Source organism: Arachis ipaensis, chromosome B3 (assembly GCF_059453495.1).
Source record: "Arachis ipaensis isolate K30076 ecotype BB chromosome B3, ASM5945349v1, whole genome shotgun sequence".
Taxonomy (NCBI): Eukaryota; Viridiplantae; Streptophyta; class Magnoliopsida; order Fabales; family Fabaceae; genus Arachis; species Arachis ipaensis.
The window spans coordinates 97,217,031-97,238,231 of NC_142438.1; positions in this window are offsets into that span (position 1 = coordinate 97,217,031).

Sequence of the window (21,201 nt, forward strand, 5' to 3'; positions counted from 1 at the left end):
TTTCTAAGTCCTTAATTAGCTAAATTTAATTCCTTTGATTCCACTAGATGCCTTGATTTGTTTGTTAAGTGATTTCAAGTTGAAAAGGTTAGGAATAGATCAAAGGAATGGAAAGGAAAGCATACAAAGTGAAGAAATCATGAAAAGCCAAAAATTTAGAAAAAGCCCATGGACGCGCGCGCGCACTATGCGCCTACGCGCGGATTGCGAAATGCTCCAGGGACGCGTACGCGTGCTGTGCACGTACCCGCCGAAAGTCGCACGTGATTTTTAAAGAAAAACTCGTGCCTGGCGATTTTGGAGGGTTTTTGGCCCCACTTGGAGCTAAGTTTTTGGCAGGGAAAGTTTTAAAAGACCAAGGATTGAAGGCGACTGCATCATTCACAACTTAACATCATTTAGACACATTAGGATTAGTTTTAGTTAATTTTAGAGAGCTCTAGGATTAGAATTAGGATTAGGTTTTAGATCTAGATCTAGTTCTTCTTCTCTCTTCTAATTTTCCTTTCCTTTCCTTAATTGTTCTCTTGTAGTTGTAGAATTCTTCTTCTTTTGTAATTCCTTTGTATTGCTACTTGTAGTTTATGAACTTTTTTTTGTAGATCTACATTTTTTCTTCAATGCAATTGGTAAGTTCTTTGTTGTTTCATAATTGTTTTCCTTTTCTATTGTTGATCTCTTGCTATTCTAGTTAGATCTCTCTTTAATTCTTGCAATTCATGTTGTTTACTTTTATTGCCTTCTATGTGTTTGTTAAAATGCTTCTTTTAGTTCTGAGTTTACTTTTCTATTATTTTGCCTTTCTATTGTTAATCTCTTACTTTTGTAGTTATAGATTCCTTTAATTCTTGCAATTTACTATGCTTTTCTTTTGTGCCTTCCAAGTGTTTGATGAAATTCTTGGTTGGATTTTAGAGTAGATTTTAGTGCTCTTGGCTTGGGAAGGTAACTTAGGAACTCTTGAGTTATTAATGTCCAAGTGATTGACGATTGGGAGCTGATAAACCACTATTTTATAGTTTATATTGTGCTTAATTGTGCGGTTTTATCAAATCTTTTCCCACTTATTCATATGATTAGCATGCATTTATAATTCCTTCCTTAAGATACTTCATGGTTGAAAACTTGCTTCCTAGAGACTTTTAATTTTGTATTTTAATTCTCCTTTATTCCATTGATGCCGTGATCTGTGTGTTAAGTGTTTCAGGCTTTATAGGGGCATGAATGACTTGGAGATTGGAAAGGAGCCTTGCAAAAATGGAAGGAACACAAGAAATTGAGGAGATGACCAACGAGAAGTGACGCGGACTCACGGCTCACGCGACCGCGCGACATAGAGGAAATGGCAGTGACGCGGACGCATGGCTCACGCGACCGCGCAGATTGGAGACTGCACACGTGACGCGAAGGCATGGACGACGCGCACGCGTGGCAAGGCAAAACGCTGGATGACGCGAACGCGTGGATGACGCGATCGCGTGATGTGCGTGATCTGCAAAATCTGCAGAATTCGCTGGGGGCAATTTTGGGCCCTGTTTTGACCCAGTTTTCGGCCCAAAAAAGCATATTAGAGCCAGGGAACATGAGGAAACCAAAGAGGACAACATTCATTCTACCTAGTTTTAGTTTTTAGAGCTGAATTTACTCCTCCTCTAGGTTTTCTCTCGACACATTCATAGTTCTTAGGATTTTGATTTTATTGCTTTTTGGATTGGGATATTGAGAAGAGTTATTACCTCCGTCAAGACTTCGTCATTCTAGTTTGTTTCCTTACTTGTCACTTACTCTTCCATGTCCTTAATTTATTCAGAGTTACTATTGGATTATTTTTAGAATTTATTAATACAAGAATTATTTTTATTTTTAATTGGTTCCCTTGATTATTATTATTATTTATCATGTTTCTCCTTATTTCTCTTCCGTATTTCGTGGATTTTACAATCATAATGAGCGAGTAGTTCCATACTTGATTGGGAGATGATTGAAAGGAGAACTTTGAGTTGGAATACTCAAGAGAAAAATTGTAATTGGGTTTATTGTTGGATCGCCCTCTAGTCACTGACACTAGTCCTTCCCAAGGGAGAGGATTAGGACTTGTGAATAGAAATTGCCTTCCAACTTGCTTGACTTTCCTCTACCTAGTCAAGGATAACTAAGCAGAACAACCTTCAATTACCATTTTGATCTTGGGAGAACTCCATCAAGGATAGGGCTTCCAACTAATCTACTTCCAGTCAAGGTTTTTATTTAAATTACATAATTTCTCTAATTTAATTTCCTGTTTATCAACTCAAACCATTTTAGAAAATATCTGATTAATAAAATAGCACACCTTTCTGCAACTCGTTGGGGGACGACCTGGGATTCATACTCCCAGTATATTAATTCTAATTTTGTGACAACCCTTCTAAATTGATAAGCGGAATTTTGGTTGTTTGAGAACTATTCTTGGAACGCATCTCTTATAATAATTTCTTTACTCGCCAATTTCTACCATGTCAATTTTTGGCACCATTGCCAGGGAGCTGCAATAGAGTGCTAAGTTATTGATTGGAATTTATTTATTTGCATTTCATTTTTATTTTTGCTACTATGAGCTAAATGTTTCTTTCGTTAAATGACGCGTTCACTTCCTGATCCAAGCTTGCCAATATTTGATCCTGAGATTGAAATAACTATTTCACATATAAGGCAAGCTCGGCATTGGTTAGTCCTCTCCGACGGTGAATCTGAAACGTCACTTGAGGAAGAAACAAGCTCCCTTTCTACTGATTCGGTTGATTTATGTGCAGGTGACATGGCAGAACCTAAGAGAGTTACAATCCAGGAGACTAGAGCCCCTGATTTCACACTGCAACTGTTTCAAGCACATCACCTAGCGGCGGCTACAGATTTTGAAATAAAGACTGCACTGCTCAACTTGATGCCTAAGTTTCATGGCTTACCTGCTCAAGAGCCTATCAAGCACCTCAGAGATTTCCAAGCAGCCTGTTCTACTGTCAAGCGTGATGGTGCAGATGAAACTTCTTTTTTGTTAAAAGCTTTCCCATTCTCTCTTGAGGGAAAGGCGAGAGAGTGGTACTACACTCAACCCGTAGCAACTGTTTCTGACTGGGATACGCTTAGAAGAGAATTTTTGGAAAAATTCTTTCCAGCTGAAGTTACTGATAAATTGAGGAAAGACATTTCCATGATTGTTCAGGACAAATCTGAGACTCTCTATGAATATTGGGAGCACTTCAACAATCTTCTGGAAGCATGCCCCCACCATATGATTGACAAGATAGTGTTGCTCGGCTACGTCACACAGGGCATGAGGCCCCAAGATAAGACCACATTGGGAAGTGCTAGCAATGGGTCTATGAAAAAGTACAACACCACTGATGAGGCATGGCAATTGATCAGCGACTTAGCCGAATCTACTAGGAATCACAGGCAGAAACAAGGCCGGTCAAAAGCTGTTGCAGAAGTATCCTCTAGCAGAGAGACTGCTGCTCTAACTCAGAGTATCTGTGAAATGACCAACTTACTGAAGCAGATGCAGTTGAATCAACAACAAGCTCAGCAAGCTCAGCCCTCTATACCACAGCAGAGCCAACAGTTGGTTCCACAGAGAGTGTGCGGGATCTGTGCTGATTACAGCCATTATACTAATGAATGTCCACAACTCCAATAGGAAGACAACACTGTAGCAGCCACTCATAACTTTTATAACCACCCCAATCAAGGTGCCAGCTACAACCATGGATGGCAGGATAATTCAAACCAAGGTTGGAGAGATAATTCTAACCAGGGCTGGAGGGACAATAATAACAGAGGAGGTAGAGACAATCAGGGAAATCAGAGGTGGAATAATAACAACAACAGGCAGCAAAACCAGAACCAGCCTTACAGAGCACCTCACCTGAGGCAATTCCAAGGACCACAGCACAACCAACAGCAGACCTCTCAGATCACTTATCCTTCTTCATCTCCTAATGATGAGTTACTATAATCTATTGATCAGAGACAGCAGGACATGGAAAACAACCTTACTTCTACTCTAAATGGTCTGAACTCTACCTTGCAAGCTCTTGTATCACAGATTGGATCACTAAATAACTCAAATAACCAGCCTTTGTGCTCCAGTGGAATCCCCTCTCAACCATTGCCCAATCCAAAGGGTGGCATCAATGCCATCACCCTAAGGTCCGGAACCACACTGCCAGAGAGGAATCAGGAGGAGCCAAACCCATCAGAACACACCTCAGCTGAAGAGGTGGTGGAAGTGGAGGATGCTGAAGAGGAAGAGAACATATAGGACATGGTTGAAGAAGAAGAAGCTCAACCACAGAAAGAAGCACCAAAGGCTGCAGACGCTGCAGAAAACACCCCTCTTGTTCCATTTTCACAAATTGCAAGGAAGCCCAGGAAGCAGATGGAACTTGATCCCAAATGGTAGAAATATTCAAAAAGGTTGAGGTAACTGTTCCCCTTTTTGATGTTATTCAGCAGGTACCTAAATACGCAAAGTTTCTAAAAGATTTATGTATACATAAAGACAAAATTAATGAATTAGAAACTATTCCTTTAGTTAGTTCTATATCTGCTTTAATGGGAGGTATACCTGAAAAATGTAGTGATCCAGGTCCATGTATGGTTAATTGTACTATTAGTGGTGTGATATTTTCTGACTGCATGTGTGATCTAGGAGCATGTGTTAGTATAATGCCTTTGTCTATATATGATACTTTGAGGCTCCCTCCCTTAAAAAGGTCGGCAGCTCGTTTTGTGTTAGCAGATAAAAGCTTTATCACAGTGGTTGGAGTTGCTGAAGATATATTAATGAGAATTAAGGGACTCACATTTCCCATTGATTTCTACATTCTGGAAATGCCCCCTAATGACTCAGGAAAGCCATCATCAATCCTACTTGGAAGACCATTCCTGAAGACTTCAAAGTTCAAGCTGGACGTATTTTCCGGAACTTATTCCTTTGAGATAGATGGCAGAATAGTAAAATTCAGTTTAAATGGAGCAATGGAGCACCCTCTGGATGACCTTTCTATCTCCCAGTGTGACATCATAGATGAAACCGTGGCTGCAGTTCACCAGGAGGAGTTAGAAGAGAAGTACACAAGACAAGGTCCAAGTGTGGGGACACTCTTAGAGGACAATGAGGGCACTTTGCCATTATCACCAGCCCCAGATAATCCAGAGCCTGACCATGAGCAGAAATTGGAATTAAAGCCCCTCCCTCCACACCTCAAGTATGCTTACCTTGAGGACAAGCAAAAGTTTCCAGTTATTGCAAGGGAACTCACTTCCCAACAAGAAGAACAGCTACTCAGTGTGCTGAGGAAAAATAAAAGAGCAATTGGATGGAGCTTGGCAGACATAGAAGGCATCAACCCTCAAGTTTGTGAGCACAGAATATTTTTAGAAGAGGGAGCTAAGCCTGTTTGTCAACCCCAGAGAAGACTGAATCCCACTATCTTGGAGGTTGTCAAAAAGGAAGTGACCAGACTACTTGAGGCGGATATCATCTACCCCATCTAAGACAGTGAATGGGTCAACCCAGTACAAGTGATACCCAAGAAGTCTGGAGTCACTACAGTGAAGAATGAGCATGGCGAGCTCATAGTACCAGAGTACAGAACACCTAGAGAGTCTGAATTGATTATAGGCGTCTCAACCAAGCCACTCGTAAGGATCACTACCCCCTTCCATTTATTGATCAAATGCTGGATTGCCTATCAGGTAAATCATATTATTGCTTTTTAGATGGTTACACAGGCTATTTCCAGATTCATATAGCTCCTGAAGATCAGGAAAAGACTACTTTTACATGTCCTTTTGGGACTTATGCCTATAAGAGAATGCCCTTTGGCTTGTGCAATGCACCAGCTACTTTCCAAAGGTGCATGATGAGTCTTTTCTCTGACCTTACTGAGGACTGTATGGAGGTTTTTATGGATGATTTTAGCGTTTATGGTGATTCCTTTAGCCTTTGCTTAGATAGTTTATCTAGAGTATTAGATAGATGTGTCAGTACAAACCTTGTATTGAATTTTGAAAAATGTCACTTTATGGTTAAACAAGGGATTGTACTAGGACATGTTGTGTCTAATACTGGCATTTCTATAGATCCAGCAAAGGTGGATGTTATTTCTAGTTTACCTTACCCCTCCTCTGTGAGGGAAGTCCGTTCGTTCCTTGGCCATGCAGGTTTTTACCGGAGATTCATTAAGGACTTCAGTAAGGTAGCACTACCCTTATCCAGACTACTGCAGAAAGATATTGAGTTCGAGTTCAGTGAGGATTACAAACAAGCATTTGATAAGCTGAAGACCGCCCTGACTCAAGCTCCAATTGTGAGAGGACCAGACTGGAGCCAGCCATTTGAAATCATGTGCGATGCTTCCAATCATGCAGTAGGAGCAGTGCTGGCTCAGCGTGAAGGTAAGGATCCTTTTGTCATTCCTTATGCGTCTAAGACTTTAGACACTGCTCAGTCTAACTACACTACTACTGAGAAAGAGCTTCTTGCTATTTTTTTTCCTCTGGATAAATTTCGAGCCTATTTACTTGGTACTAAAGTAGTAGTGTACTCAGACCACGCAGCTCTAAAGTATTTATTAGCTAAAAAAGAGTCCAAACCAAGCCTTATATGTTGGATACTGCTACTACAAGAATTTGATTTAGAATTAAAGATAGGAGTGGTAACCAAAATCTAGTGGCAGACCACTTGAGTCGCCTTGAGCACATTAACGAAACCTCCACTCCTATAAATGATAATTTCCCATTTGATAACCTGCAAGCAGTATCTAAAGTAGTCCCTTGGTATGCGCCCGTAGCTAATTATCTAGTTAGCCGCACTTTTCCTCCAAACTTTACTAAGCATCAAAGAGACAAGCTGAAAAGCGAGTCTAAATATTATATATGGGATGACCTATATTTATGGAGATGTGGCGCTGACCAGGTAATTAGAAGGTGTGTGCCTCAATCAGAATTCCAGTCCATTTTAGAGGCCTGCCACTCATCTGAAAGTGGAGGACATTTTGGCCCTCAATGAACAGCTAGAAAAATCTTAGACTGTGGATTCTAGTGGCTTACTCTTTTTAAAGACACTGCTGAATTTTGTAAATCTTGTTTCCCATGCCAAAGGTTTGGTAATATATACAAGAGGGATGAGATGCCTCAACAGACTATGCTTTTCTGTGAAATTTTTGATGTTTGGGGCATCGACTTCATGGGTCCATTTCCAAATTCTAATGGTTATTTTTATATATTGTTAGCTGTAGATTACGTTTCTAAATGGATGGAAGCAATTCCTACCCGCACTGATGATGCTAACACTATTTTTTCCTTTGTTAGAAACCACATTATTTGTCGCTTTGGATCACCACGAGCAATCATGAGCGATCAAGGCACCCATTTTTGTAACAGGAGACTAATAAGATTACTGAAGAAGCATGGGATAATTCATAAAGTAGCAACAGCCTACCACCCTCAGACTAATGGGCAAGCCGAGGTGTCAAACAGAGAGATAAAGCATATATTGCAGAAGATAGTCAAACCTCATAGAAGAGACTGGAGCACCAGGCTACAAGATGCACTCTAGGCATACAGAACTGCATACAAGACACCCATTGGGATGAGCCCCTTCCACTTAGTTTATGGAAAAGCCTGTCACCTCCCAGTTGAGGCTGAGCACAAAGCCTTTTGGGCAGTAAAAGAGTGCAACATGGGATTTGAGGAAGCCGGAGCTGAAAGGAAGTTGTAACTGCAAGAATTAGAAAGCCTTCGCCTAGAAGCTTATGAAAACTCAAGGTTGTATAAGGAAAAGATGAAGGATGTACATGATAAGTACATCAAGAGGAGAGAGTTCCAACCTGGGGACTTAGTCCTCCTTTACAACTCTAGACTGAGGTTCATGCCAGGCAAGTTGAGATCAAAATGGGAAGGTCCATATAGAGCAGAGAAGGCTGATCCATACGGAGTTTTCCACCTGAGTCATCCTTCAAGATCTGAATTCATCAAAGTTAATGGACATCGTTTGAAGCTATATCATGGTGAGAAGGTGACGAAAAATAAGGAGTTAGAAATTTTCCTCTTGGAGGATCCACTTGATAGAGAATTTATACCGGTTCGGAATTTCACAAAATATTTCTGTTGTTAGTATAGTCCAAACCGATAATCAATCCTAAAATCAAATTAAATTTTAGGTTGTCACAAAGAACAATCCCCAAATAAGAAATAACCAGAGTATTTAGACTCCGGGTCCTTTCACGAGGAATTGCAATGAAGTGAATGATTATTGGCTATGGGGATCAAGGGGGGTTTTTTTGATTGATATTGGGCAAGAAAATAAATGACAAGAGAAAGTAAATCAAACAAGAAATTAAAGAAAACAAGTAATAAAAAGAGACATTCATGGCAATGGATTGAGATCATAGGCTTTCTATCCTAGTCATGCATGATTAGTTCATCTTATTTAGTTAACTCCAACAAATAGGGAGAATGTCAAACAAGATTAACTAATCATGTCACAATAATAAACAAGAATTTATCTAATTACGTCAACTCCAACAAAGAGGGAGAAAGTCTAACGAGACTAGCTAATCTCAATCCAAAAGTCCTAACCAACTTACTAATTAAACTAGCAAAAGATTAGCGTCAATGGAAATAATCTTCCATAAGTCCTAATCAACTCACTAATTAAATTAGCAAAAGATTAGCGTCAATGGAAACAATACTAGCTAACAACTCTAGATCACCAACATAAGTTGGGTTTTCATGACTCAAGATTGCCCAATTACTCTTTCCAAGCCAAGAATGCTCAAAATCTACTCTAACATCCTACCAAGCATTGTGTCAAACACTTGGTAGGCATAAAAGAAAAGCATAGTAAAATAGCAAGGAAAGTAAATCTACACTACTCAATTGCAGGGAATTAATAATCACAACTCATGTCAACAATTAAAAGAACATCAACATCGAATTTGCATTAAATGTAAACCAAATCCATCATGAGTGCATGAACATAAAAGAGAGCAAAAAGGGAAATTAACATTACAAATCAAAAGAGTGAAAGAGTAGAAGCAAGAATTCATAAAAGAAACAAGATGAAAGCATGTAATTGAACCTAAATCTAAGAGAGATTAACCTAAACCTAACCTAATTCTAGAGAGAAGAGGGAGCTTCTCTCTCTAGAAACTAACCTACATGATGCTAATGCTACAAAACAATTGCTCCCCCTTTGCTTGGACTTCAATTCTGCATGAAATACACTCAGAAACAAGTTGAATTTGGGCTTGGACAGCTCAGAAATCGCCCCCAGCGTTTTGCCATTAAGTGGGCCAAGTAAGAATATCGGCGCGTGCGCGCCACGGGCGCGTGCGCGTCGATTGGCAAATCCTCAACCGCGCGGAAGCGGCATGTACGCGTGCGCGTCCTTGTGAGAGACCACTTTTGCGCGTGCGCGCCTTGTACGCGTGCGGGTCCATTGGTTCCTTCCAAATCTTTGTTTCTTCATGCATTCTCCTCCTTGCATGCTTTTTCCCTCATTTCTTCCATCCAATAATTGCCTAATGAACCTGAAATTACTTAACAAACACATCAAGGCATCGAATGGAATTAAGGTGGATTAAAATCACCAATTTAAGGCCTGAAAATCATGTTTTTACATTTAAGCACAATTTAAGGGAGAATTACAAAAACATGCTAATTCATTGAATAAATGTGGGAAAAGGTGGATAATTCCCCCAAAATAAGCACAAGATAAACCACGAAAACAGGGTTTATCAAATCTCCCCACACTTAACTAAGCATGTCCTCATGCTAAAATCAAGAAAGAAGCAAAGGGTATCACATTTATTCAATGCAAACTACTAACTAAATGCAATCTATCTATATGCAAGTCATCTACATGAATGCAATGGCTCAGTCAAAACAAGTCAATTTCCAAGAGTACACATGTAAGCACAAGGGCTAAGGTATTAGCAACCAAGCAAACCACAATTGGATTGAATCATTGAAAAAGTTCACAAACTTGCAAGAAAAGATGATCATGGGTGGAAACATGTAATTGAGCGATTGAACCCTCACCGGATGTGTATCCGCTCTAGGCACTCAAGTGTATAGGGTTGATTCACTCAATTCTCCCCTAATCATGCTTTCCAAGATTTGTTTTTCATCTAACAATCAACAATTACCTTATGCATGCATACAAATATCATGAGGACTTTTCCATAGGTTGTAATGGGGCTAGGGTCAAGGTAGGATGCATATGGTCAAGTGAGCTTGAAATTCGAATCTTTGATTAACTTAAACTTCCCACCCAACCTATGACACCCTATACAATTCCAAACTAACCTAACTACCCATTCTTCACTTTTTCACACACTCATGCATTCTTTTTTTTTTTTTATCACCACCCATATGCATTGACTTTTATTGAACTTTGAACTTTGGGGCATTTTTGTCCCCTTTTTATTGCAATTCTTTGTCTTTCTTTTTCTATTTATATTATGTTTTTCTTTTTTTTCTTTTTTTTTTCAAACTATATACAAGAACATCAATGCATAAGGTCTATACATTTTATCAATACATGAGTATGTACCCAATTCCTAATATTTACAACAAAATACAAAACTACCCTTTTATTCACCCAATGTCCCAAGACTTCCCATACTTGAATGATACACACACACACACTAGCCTAAGCTAATCAAAGATCCAAATAAAGGACATTTATTGTTTTTCGCTTTAAGGCTTGTAATGTGCTAAATTAAGAACAAATGGGTTAATCATAGGCTCAAATTTGCTAACAATGGATGATAAGAGGTAAGGCTATTTGGGTAAGTGAGCTAATGAAACAATGGCCTCAATCATATAAATGCATGAATACACAAAATAATGGACATAGAGAATCAAACAAATCAAAGATTACAATCATAGAAAGAGAATAATGCACACAAGAAGGAAGAATAAGTGGTTATAAGATGTAACCACACAGTTAGGCTCAAATCTCACAAGCTTGTGCTCTTAGCTCAAAAACCATGTTCCAAAATAAATTCCTTCAAACAAGTTTTTCACAAAAATTTTTTTTTTCAAATTGGTAGGGTGCCCTAAAACAATTTTTCCCCTAAAACAATTTTTCTTGGAAAAGAAATCATCACCCTAACCAAGTAGTCCTAACACAAAAAAAAAATGGTCAAATATGTACAAATTTTAACTACCATGCAATCTATCATGCAATGCAACAACTAACTAACAAAGACAAAAATTAAAAAATTGGTGTTGAAAGGAAATTGTTACCCATGGAGATCGGTCGGACGACCTCCCCACACTAAGAAATTTGCACCGTCCTCGGTGCATGCAAAGAAGAACAGGATGGATGGGTTACTACAATTGATGAGCTCCTTCAAAAGGTTGTGCGGGTGAACTTGTTTGTTTTTCCATTTAGAAGCTTTTTCATTCCTTTCCTTCTTGGTGGCCAACCTAAAAGGAAAGAAAAAGAAAGAAAATCAAGCCTACAACAGGGATATCAAAGCAAATAGAGCATAGGCGGGGGGCTAATGCCAAATAAGAGCAAGGTTCTTACTACATGTTAGCTACGCATGTAAGTGAGAGAGAAATATAGGCAAAGGGCATATCAACTAATATCAAACAAGAAAGAGGCACCGAAATAATGCAAGAAATTCTCAACAATTTAGTAGGGAAATGCAACACCATTATTGAAAGAAGGGACTTAGAAAAAAAAATCGAAAATAGGCTATAGAAACAAAATTGAAATGCAAAGAATAGAAGTATACGAATGCCATAAACAAAAGAAAATGGAAGAGGGAAAAAAAACTCTCTTTTTTTTTTTACTGGCGCGGACGCGCAAAGTGCGCGCATGCGCAGATGGCAGGCACAGAATAGGCACAAAAGTGGCACAACTCTCTGGAAAATGTACCAGGAGTGCAAATGGCGCTATCGGCGCGCGCGCGCAAGGTGCGCGGGCGCGTGCATTGTGCAATTGGCTTATGGACGCGTACGCGCCAGGTGCGCGCACGCGCGAGTTGGTTTGTGCCTCGCGCACAAAGTAGGCACAAGTTAGGCACAACTCTCTGGAATTTGGCTTGTAGGTGAAATCTTTGCATCCACGCGTATGCGTACATGGCGCGTCCGCGTGGATGATCGAAAATGCTTGAGGCGCGCGTACGCGCCAGGTGCGCGTACGCGTGGATGGTGCTCTATTTTTCAAAAATTTTTCATGTTCTTGCACCAATCCAAGCATTCCAAACCTCCAAACAGCTACCCAAACACCATAAAAGCCTTATTCAACATGCTAAACTACTGAATAAACTCAACAACTAAGCTACAAACTTAAGACACAAATCTAATGAAACAAACCAACAACCAAAATATTAAAATAAAAGTTTGCAAAGAAGAAACTACCTAACAATGGTAACTCAAATCACTTATTAACCAAATCTAAAAGAGAGTGGAAAGAGTTTACCATGGTGGGGTGTCTCCCACCTAGCACTTTTAGTTTAAGTCCTTAAGTTGGACATTTGGGAAGCTCCTTGTTATGGTGGCTTGTGCTTGAATTCATCTTAGAACCTCCACCAATGCTTGGTTTTCCATTGTGCTCCAAAATTTCTAATGAGTTGCAATAAGTCTTGATGGAGTCCTTCACAAGCTAAGGGTTCCCAAAATTGATCCTCATATATACCCGGATCCCAAATATTTTTTCTACACCCATCTTCAAGTTGATCAAGACAATTCCATTTGGGTGGCAAGTGATCCGAATTCTCATGTGAGTACCAAAGCATTCTCCTAGACCCTTTTAGTTGAGAATTATACCAACTATTGCACGTACATTTTAAGCTTCCAACCATAAGGAACCTTGATTGGCATTTCCATCCACTACTCAATTTCCTTTTGCTCTTAACCCCATAAAGAGCTCTAAGTTGCCCATCTGTCTCAAGCAAACCATATTCAAGTGAGAAATTAAAGCTTAGGGATAAGAGTTTTACCCACTTGAATGTTGTGTTGGATGGTGACTTAGGAAGGGACGTCTTCAATGGTCTTGTAAGCTCCATTCCCTTGTGCTCTTCTTCGAATACCTCCACCTCTTGGCAAGCTTTTTCAACTTCAATTCCTTGCCCACCAACTTCTTCCACACATTCTTCATTGGTGGAGCTTGCCTCTTGATCATCCTCTTCCAATCTTTCATCATTCATACTATGCCTTGGAGGTTGCGCATTATCCTCCTCAACACCAAATTCAAACTCATTGGAAGAAGGTTCAACAACTTCCACAAAATCATCAACAATGTCACTTGGTGTGGAAGTGCTTTCAAGTTTGAAATCCACCTCTTGCTCAACTTCGCCTAGCTCTTCAACCACTTCTTCTTCTTCAACAATCTCTCCCTCCTCCACTTGTTGTAAGACATACCCCATCTCCTTGTCCTCATGTTGAGATTCTAAAATCTCCTTCATGCTCCTTTCTTCGGTTGATTTCTCACACTCATCCGTGGAGATGCTTTGCTTGTTGCATGAGTCCCATGAGTCCAAGTTGGCTTTAATTTTGGCAAGGTTAGCCTCAATAGCTTCATAATTTCTCCTTTGGGCTTCCTCTTGCTCCTTTTGACGGATTATTGCTTGAAGCCGATCTATTTCTTCCTTGAGACGATCCATTGACTCTTGGATAGATGGATGTGGGTGTTCTTCCTTGGAGGGTTGTGGTGGAAAGGGAAATTCATTATGTGGTTGAAATCTATCATACATGGGAGGTGATTTATCTTGGTAAGGGTAGTGAGGTGGTGGTTCTTGAGGGTATTGGTGGTGGAATTGGGGTGGTTCTTCATATGGTTCATATGGATCATAAGGTGGTTGGTATGGTGGATATGGGTTGGGGTCATATGGAGGTGTTTGGTAGTAGGGGGCTTGTGAGTAAGGTGGTTCAAAGTTATGTTGAGGAGGTGGTTCATAGGCATATGGTGGTGGTTGTTGACAATCATAATAAGGGTCACCATATCCATTAGATTGATATGCATTAGGATGAGAGTTATACCCATAAGAATCCGGAGGTTGTTGTTGCCAAGAAGGTTGATCAATCCCTTGAGGTTCCTCCCATCTTTGATTGTTCCATCCTTGATGCATATTGTCATTGTAGCTCCCATTCCCTACAACATAATTTGAACCAAACTCATAGCCAAAGTGATGAGAATTCATGGTGATAAGAGAAAACAAAAACAAATTCTAATAAGAAACAAAGAAAACCAAATCCTAAAACTAATGAAGACTAACAAAGAAAACCAAAAATCAAGCTATTCACAATATATACAATAGCCAATAATGTAACACCATTGCAACTCCCCGGCAACGGCGCCATTAATTTGATAGAGAATTTATACCGGTTCGGAATTTCACAAAATATTTCTGTTGTTAGTATAGTCCAAACCGATAGTCAATCCTCAAATCAAATTAAATTTTAGGTTGTCACAAAGAACAATCCCCAAATAAGAAATAACCAGAGTATTGCAATGAAGTGAATGATTATTGGCTATGGGGATCAAGGGGGGTTTTTTTTATTGATATTGGGCAAGAAAATAAATGACAAGAGAAAGTAAATCAAACAAGAAATCAAAGAAAACAAGTAATAAAAAGAGACATTCATGGCAATGGATTGAGATCATAGGCTTTCTATCCTAGTCATGCATGATTAGTTCATCTTATTTAGTTAACTCCAACAAATAGGGAGAATGTCAAACAAGATTAACTAATCATGTCACAATAATAAACAAGAATTTATCTCATTACGTCAACTCCAACAAAGAGGGAGAAAGTCTAACGAGACTAGCTAATCTCAATCCAAAAGTCCTAACCAACTTACTAATTAAACTAGCAAAAGATTAGCGTCAATGGAAATAATCTTCCATAAGTCCTAATCAACTCACTAATTAAATTAGCAAAAGATTAGCGTCAATGGAAACAATACTAGCTAAGAACTCTAGATCACCAACATAAGTTGGGTTTTCATGACTCAAGATTGCCCAATTACTCTTTCCAAGCCAAGAATGCTCAAAATCTACTCTAACATCCTACCAAGCATTGTGTCAAACACTTGGTAGGTGTAAAAGAAAAGCATAGTAAAATAGCAAGGAAAGTAAATCTACACTACTCAATTGCAGGGAATTAATAATCACAACTCAAATCAACAATTAAAAGAACATCAACATCGAATTTGCATTAAATGTAAACCAAATCCATCATGAGTGCATGAACATAAAAAAGAGCAAAAAGGGAAATTAACATTACAAATCAAAAGAGTGAAAGAGTAGAAGCAAGAATTCATAAAAGAAACAAGATGAAAGCATGTAATTGAACCTAAATCTAAGAGAGATTAACCTAAACCTAACCTAATTCTAGAGAGAAGAGGGAGCTTCTCTCTCTAGAAACTAACCTACATGATGCTAATGCTACAAAACAATTGCTCCCCCTTTGCTTGGACTTCAATTCTACATGAAATACACTCAGAAACAAGTTGGATTTGGGCTTGGGCAGCTCAGAAATCGCCCCCAGCGTTTTGCCATTAAGTGGGCCAAGTAAGAATATCGGCGCGTGCGCGCCACGTGCGCGTGCGCGTCGATTGGCAAATCCTCAACCGCGCGGAAGCGGCATGTACGCGTGCGCGTCCTTGTGAGAGACCACTTTTGTGCGTGTGCGCCTTGTACGCGTGCGCGTCCATTGGTTCCTTCCAAATCTTTGTTTCTTCATGCATTCTCCTCCTTGCATGCTTTTTCCCTCATTTCTTCCATCCAATAATTGCCTAATGAACCTGAAATTACTTAACAAACACATCAAGGTATCGAATGGAATTAAGGTGGATTAAAATCACCAATTTAAGGCCTAAAAAGCATGTTTTTACATTTAAGCACAATTTAAGGGAGAATTACAAAAACATGCTAATTCATTGAATAAATATGGGAAAAGGTGGATAATTCCCCCAAAATAAGCACAAGATAAACCACAAAAACGGGGTTTATCACCACTCGTAGCGGAAGACTGAGCTAGTAGAGCGTCCAAATTAAGGACGTTAAAGCAAAGTGCTAGGTGGGAGACAACCCACCATGGATGGCCACCAAGAAAGGTGATGAGCGGATAATTTATACGCTTTTTGGCATTGTTTTTAGTATGTTTTTAGTAGAATCTAGTTACTTTTAGGGATGTTTTCATTAGTTTTTATGTTAAATTCACATTTCTTGACTTTACTATGATTTTGTGTGTTTTTCTGTTATTTCAGGTATTTTTTGGCTGAAATTGAGGGACTTGAGCAAAAATCAGATTCAGAGGTTGAAGAAGGACTGCTGATGCTGTTGGATTCTGACCTCCCTGCACTCAAAATAGATTTTCTGGAGCTACAGAACTCAAAATGGCGCGCTTTTAATTGCGCTGAAAAGTAGACATCAAGGGCTTTCCAGCAATATATAATAGTCCATATTTTGCCCAAGTTTACATGACGCAAACTGGCGTTCAACGCCAGCTCTCTGCTCAATTCTGGCGTCCAGCGCCAGAAACAAGTTGCAAAGTGGAGTTCAACGCCCAAACTGGCACAAAAGCTGGCGTTCAACTCCAAGAATGACCTCTCCACGTGTAGACTTCAAGCTTAGCCCAAGCACACACCAAGTGGGCCCCGTAAGTGGATTTATGCATCAATTACTTACTTCTGTAAACCCTAGTAGCTAGCTTATTAAAAATAGGACTTTTTACTATTGTATTTGACATCCTGAGTTTTATCTTCGGATCATAGTAGTCTTGGTTACTCCGGTTCCCCTCTGGGGCCGAGACCAATGAACTCCATTATCACTTATGTATTTTCAAACGGTAGAGTTTCTACACTCCATAGATTAAGGTGTGGAGCTCTGCTGTTCCTCAAAGATTAATGCAAAGTACTACTGTTTTCTATTCAATTCATCTTATTTCGCTTCTAAGATATTCATTCGCACTTCAACCTGAATGTGATGAACGTGACACTCATTATCATTCCCTATGAACGCGTGCCTGACAACCACTTCCGTTCTACATTAGATTGAATGAGTATCTCTTAGATCTCTTAATCAGAATCTTCGTGGTATAAGCTAGATTGATGGCGGCATTCATGAGAGTCCGGAAAGTCTAAACCTTGTCCGTGGTATTCCGAGTAGGACTCTGGGATTGAATGACTGTGACGAACTCCAAACTCGCGAGTGCTGGGCGTAGTGACAGACGCAAAAGGATAGTAAATTCTATTCCAGTATGATCGAGAACCTCCAAGATGATTAGCCATGCAGTGACAGCGCATCGGACCATTTTCACAGAGAGGAATAGGATGCAACCAACGACAAGGGTGATGCCTCCAGACGATTAGCCGTGCTGTGACAGAGCATTTGGACCATTTTCCCGAGAGGATTGAAAGTAGCCATTGGCACCGGTGACATCCTTACAAAAAGCCAGCCATAGAAAGGAGTAAGACTGATTGGATGAAGACAGCAGGAAAGCGGAGGTTCAGAGGAACGAATGTATCTCCATACGCTTATCTGAAATTCTCACCAATGATTTACATAAGTATTTCTATCCTTCTTTTATTACTAAATTTCGAAAACTACATAACTATTTTATATCCGCCTGACTGAGATTTACAAGGTGACCATAGCTTGCTTCATACCAACAATCTCCGTGGGATTCGACCCTTACTCACGTAAGGTATTACTTGGACGACCCAGTGCACTTGCTGGTTAGTTATGCGAAGTTGTGAAGATATGTTTAGACTATGGTTCTGTGCATCCGTTTTTGGTGCCATCGCCAGGGAATCAATTTCGAACAATAAATCACAACCTGAGTAACAATTTCGCATACCAAGTTTTTGGCGCCGTTGCTGGAGATTGTTTGAGTTTGGACAACTGACGGTTCATCATGTTGCTCAGATTAGGTAATTTTCTTTTTGTTTTCTTTTCAAAAAAATTTTTTCAAAAATTTCTCATCTGTTTTCGAAAAAAAAATATATAAATAAAAATGTTTTCAAAAAAATATTTTTCTTCAGAATATTTAAGAATGAATTCTAGTATTTCATGAAGCATGTGAAGCCTGGCTGGCTGTAAAGCCATGCCTGTAGGGAATGTCAGGCGTGTCATGTCTGAGTTACATACTAAAGCTTGGCTGGCTATTAAGCCATGCCTAACCCTTTGATTGGAGCTTTAGACTAAAAAGCATAAGATTCCTGGAATTCATATTAAAAATTTTGGAATCCTTATTTTTATTTTTCACAATAATTTTCGAAAAAAAATACAAAAAAAAAAATTATAAAATCATAAAAATCAAAAATATTTTTGTATTCTTGTTTGAGTCTTGAGTCATGTTATAAGTTTGGTGTCAATTGCATATTCATCTTGCATTTTTCGAAAATTCATGCATTCATAGTGTTCTTCATGATCTTCAAGTTGTTCTTGGTAAGTCTTATTGTTTGATCTTGATGTTTTTCTTGTTTTGTGTTATATGGTGTTTTTCATATGCATTCTTGAATTCTTAGTGCCTAAGCATTAAAGATTTCTAAGTTTAGTGTCTTGCATGTTTTCTTTGCATTAAAAATTTTTCAAAAATGTGTTCTTGATGTTCATCATGATCTTCATAGTGTTCTTGGTGTTCATCTTGACATTCATAGCATTCTTGCATGCATTCATTGTTTTGATCCATAACTTTCATGCATTGCATCATTTTTCTTGTTTTTCTCTCTCATCATAAAAATTCAAAAATCAAAAAAATATCTTTCCCTTTTCTCTCTTAAAATTTCGAAAATTAGATTTGACTTTTTCAAAAATTTTTAAAATCTAGTTGTTTTTATGAGTCAAATCGAATTTTCAATTTAAAAAAAAATCTTATCTTTTTCAAAATCTTTTTCAAAAATCAAATCTTTTTTTTCAATTTTTTTAGTTATTTTTGAAAATTTTAAAAATATTTTTCAAAAATCTTTTTCTTAATTTTACATCATATTTTCGAAAATAACATCATCAATTAATGTTTTGATTCAAAAATTTCAAGTTTGTTACTTACTTGTTAAGAAAGATTCAAACTTTAAGTTCTAGAATCATATCTTGTGATTTCTTGTGAATCAAGTCATTAATTGAGGTTTTAAAAATCAAATCTTTTTCAAAAACTAATTTCTATCATATCTTTTCAAAAATATCTTCTTATCTTACCTTTTTCAAAAAAAAAAGTGATTGCAAAATATCTTTTCTAACTTCCTAACTTCTTATCTTTTCAAAATTTGTTTCAACTAACTAACTAACTTTTTGTTTATTTCTTACCTTTTTCAAAACTACCTAACTAACTCTCTCTCTCTAATTTTCGAAAAAAATCTTCCCTCTTTTTTAAAATTTCTTTTTAATTAGACTAATTATTTTATTTTTTTTATTTGAATTTTCGAAAAACTACTAACCTTTTTCAAAAACTATTTTCGAAAATCACTAACTCTTTTTCAAAAATTATTTTCGAAAATTCTCTCCTCCTCTCATCCCCTTCTATTTATTTATTCATCTACTAACACTTCTCTTCATCTCACATCTCTGCTCCTATCATCACCTTTGTGTTTGGATTCTTCATTCTTCTTCACCCCTATTCCTTTTCTTCTTCTACTAACAATAAGGAACCTCTTTACTGTGACATAGAGGATTCCTCTTCTTTTCTTGTTCTCTTCTCTTTCTTATGAGCAGGAACAAGGAAAAAAGCATTCTTGTTGAAGCTGATCCAGAACCTGAAAGCACTCTGAAGAGGAAACTAAGAGAAGCTAAATTACAACAATCCAGAGACAACCTTATTGAAAATTTCGAACAAGTAAAGGAGATGGTAGCCGAACCCAACAACAATAATGCAAGGAGGATGCTTGGTGACTTTACTGCACCTAAGTCCAATTTACATGGAAGAAGCATCTCCATTCCTGCCATTAGAGCAAACAACTTTGAGCTGAAACCTCAGCTAGTTTCTCTGATGCAGCAGAACTGCAAGTTTTATGGACTTCCATCTGAAGATTCTTTTCAGTTCTTAACTGAATTCTTGCAGATTTGTGATACTGTTAAGACTAATGGAGTAGATCCTGAAGTCTATAGGCTCATGCTTTTCCCTTTTGCTGTAAGAGACAGAGCTAGAGTGTGGTTGGACTCTCAACCCAAAGACAGCCTGAACTCTTGGGATAAGCTGGTCACGGCTTTCTTAGCCAAGTTCTTTCTTCCTCAAAAGCTGAGCAAGCTTAGAGTAGATGTTCAGACCTTTAGACAGAAGGAAGGTGAATCTCTCTATGAAGCTTGGGAAAGATACAAGCAGCTGACCAAAAAGTGTCCTTCTGACATGCTTTCAAAATGGACCATCCTGGATATATTCTATGATGGTCTGTCTGAGTTATCTAAGATGTCATTGGATACTTCTGCAGGTGGATCCATTCACCTAAAGAAAACGCCTGCAGAAGCTCAAGAACTCATTGACATGGTTGCTAATAACCAGTTCATGTACACTTCTGAGAGGAATCCTGTGAGTAATGGGACGCCTATGAAGAAGGGAGTTCTTGAAATTGATACTCTAAATGCCATATTGGCTCAGAACAAAATATTGACTCAGCAAGTCAATATGATTTCTCAGAGTCTGAACGGAATGCAAGCTGCATCCAACAGTACTCAAGAGGCATCTTCTGAGGAAGAAGCTTATGATCTTGAGAACCCTGCAATAGCAGAGTTAAAATACATGGGTGAACCATATGGAAACACCTACAATCCATCATGGAGAAATCACCCAAATCTCTCATGGAAGGATCAAAAGCCTCAACAAGGCTTTAATAATAGTGGAAGAAACAGGTTTAGCAATAGCAAGCCTTTTCCATCATCCACTCAGCAACAGACAGAGAATTCTGAGCAGAATCCATCTAGCTTAGCAAATTTAGTCTCTGATCTATCTAAGGCCACTGTGAGTTTCATAAATGAAACAAGGTCTTCCATTAGAAATTTGGAAGCACAAGTGGGCCAGCTGAGTAAAAGGATCACTGAAATCCCTCCTAGTACTCTCCCAAGCAATACAGAAGAAAATCCAAAAGGAGAGTGCAAGGCCATTGAATTGATCACCATGGCCGAACCTGTAAGGGTGGGAGAGGACATGAATCCCAGTGAGGAAGACCTCCTGGGACGCCCAGTGATCAATAAGGAGCTTC